The 2,846-nt window shown below is 40.5% G+C and overlaps 1 protein-coding gene across 1 annotated transcript in view; it reads left to right on the top strand.

Moving 5' to 3' along the window:
* CD109 (CD109 molecule) overlaps positions 1-2,846 on the top strand; it is a 149,529-nt gene that overhangs the window by 57,176 nt on the left and 89,507 nt on the right. The window lies entirely within an intron of this gene.

Raw genomic sequence — 2,846 nt, 5'->3', positions numbered from 1 at the left:
TTTCAAGGTTCTTAGTTTCTTTGCATTTGTTTAGAACATGTTCTTTAAGTTCACAGAAGTTTCTTACTACCCACCTTCTGAAGTCTGATTCTGTCATTTCATCACACTCGTTCTCCCTCCAACCTTGTTTCCTTGCTGGTGAGGAGTTGTGATCCCTTGGAAGAGGAGAGGTGTTCTGGTTTTGGATATTTTCATCCTTTTTGCGCTGGTTTCTTCCCATCTTTGTGGATTTATCTACCCGTGATCTTTGGGGTTGGTGACTTTAAGATGGGTCTCTGACTCGACATCCTTTTTGTTGTTGATGAAGTTATTTCTTTCTGTTTCTTAGTTTTCCTTCTAATAGTCAGGCCCCCCTGCTGTAGGACTGCTGGAGGTCCACTCCAGACCCTGCTTGGCTGGGGATCACCTGCAGTGGCCTGTGCGTTTTTGCTAGGAGTTGCAATCCAGAGCTGTTCCTATTCCTTTACTTTGTGTTTCAATCAATGTTGCAAATTTCAATATAGGACTTCTGAGGACGAAGGAAAAAATGTGTGTGAATGAGTCTCACAAATTATAAAAGTTACAGGATCATACCTTCATAATTTTCCTCTGATTATAAAAGTAATGCATGAGTAATGTAAAAACATCCAAACATGATACTGTGGAAAGTATGACACCATTATGATAAACTTCCAAACAAACAAACAGAAATCATCGGTATGTGTTGCTTCTTACTGCTTTTAGTAGAAAGTTTCTTTGTAATAATATGACATGATTAAAGCTGTATTTTAGGAAGATCGCTTTAGTGGCAGCATGTGGGGTGATTAGAGGGAGAGAAACTAAAATCCAGGAGACTACCGAGGGGTTAGTATTATTGTTTAACCAACATATGAATACCTTCAGTGTTAGCTCATAGTTGAATACCTTCAGTGTTAGTAAGTTCAAAGGTAATAGAGACTGAGGTGAGAGCAGACAAAGCTAAAGAGGAATGGATGAATTCAAGAGACACTTTAAAGGAAGAATCATTAGGATTTGTGACTGGATTTTGACTGGGGCAAAGGAGAAAGAGGAGCAAAATGTGCCTGGGAATTTCAAGTTGGGTCTTTGGGAGAATCTCCCATGATCAGTTCTAGGGAATTCAGGGATGGAAGCTCAGTTTGGGTGAGTTGTATGAGCTGGAGGTATTTGGCCTGAGCTGTCAGAAATCATGTTTAGGAGCAAAGTAGGAAGCCATCCAAAGCAATAGAGAAAGAACAGCCAGTTTTAGGAAGAGAGAAGCAAGCAAGTTCAGGCACAGAGCAGTGGGAAAGAGATTCAGAGAGGGTGACTCTCCAGATGCTGCAGAGGCCTCAAAGAGAGTGAGGTCTGAGAAAGGTGATGAACGGTTAGAGGAAAGCAGAGTGGCGTACTAGGCATCTTCTGGTGCCAGTGAAATGGTAGAGGCAGAATCCAGATTTCAAGGGCAATAAAGCATATAAATATCTACACATAATATAGCTATGTAATGTAGACTATTGTATACAATAGTCTTCAACTTTTGTTCCGAAGAAGAGAGAATTAATATGATATCTGGTGGAGGCAGCAGCAATATAATTAATTTCATTTATGTTACGGTATTCCTATTCTTACTTAACATATTCATGCCCAGTTATTTATGTGTAACTGTGAAGTTGAACATTTATTACTTGACAGGTAAAGTAAAAAACCACATTATTCTTTTGCCATTTCGTCCTGTTCTTTGGGACTAATTCTTCCCTACTCCTTGGATAAAATGTAAGGAAAGTCCCATCACTTTTATGGTTACTCTTTGGTAACAAAAGGTCTTGTCATGTTTGGTTACTTTCATACACACAAACAGTCTACATTCAGTGATTAATATGTCCAGTGTAATAAAATAAAATGCTCCCTTCTCCAGCTTGGGCCTTTTGTGGCCTGGATGCCTGCCCCTGACTCACGATTGACTCCTCCAGACTGAATTGTGTGGAAGAAAGAGGTGTGAAGGGTAACAGAATTTTCATTTGATGTATAAGGATGGGTCATGTGAACTTGCTAATATTTGTTCTATAAAAAATGGCAATTTAATATGGTTCAATGTAATACTGTTGTCATCTGCATCAGACCTCTCTGGGCTGAGCACGCATTTAAAAGGCATTTATATATTTCCTTCTTATAACTCATTTCTGTATTCCTAGGAGCACCATTAAAATTGCTGAGAAGTCTTTCATCCAAAGCACCCTGAGTGCTTTTCAATCTGTCTCCTCCAAATGTCAGCTCATAATTTCATCTTCAGCTCCTGGGCATCTAGATCACATACCTGCAGCTTCCCTCTTCTGAGAGCTTGCCTTATTCCTACTAAGGCTGTTTTGACCAGGATAGAAAACAGTCCCATGCTGACTTGCTCTTTTTGCATATCTAGTTGAGGGAAAATGCTCATGCTTTCTCTGATCCTCAACACTCAGGAGATGTAAACCACCCACAGCATATCACACTCTTAGCTTCACTGTAAGTACCAATATTATGCCCTTTAGAGTTTCCAGGTATGTCAAGAGCCTACTCACTGACAGCTTGAGGATGCTCCCAGGGACACATACCCAGCTGTCTGGATTGTCTATGGAAGACCCTTTCCCTAGGCTTGAAGCAAGGGCCAACCAACTCCACCTGATGCCCCAGGGTGGGGTATGTACCACTCCTAGCTCATCGAAAGCTCTCTCCTGAAATTCCCTTCTAGTTTTATTTTTTTTTCCATTTATTTATTTTATTGTATTTTAGGTTTTGGGGTACATGTGAAGAACATGCAAGATTGTTGCATAGGTACACACATGGCAGTGTGATTTGCTGCCTTCCTCCCCATCACCCACATCTGGCAT

Source organism: Cebus imitator, unplaced genomic scaffold (assembly GCF_001604975.1).
Source record: "Cebus imitator isolate Cc_AM_T3 unplaced genomic scaffold, Cebus_imitator-1.0 Scaffold32, whole genome shotgun sequence".
Lineage (NCBI taxonomy): Eukaryota > Metazoa > Chordata > Mammalia > Primates > Cebidae > Cebus > Cebus imitator.
Note: the sequence above shows the minus strand (reverse complement) of the source record. Positions and strands in the feature narration are given on the sequence as shown.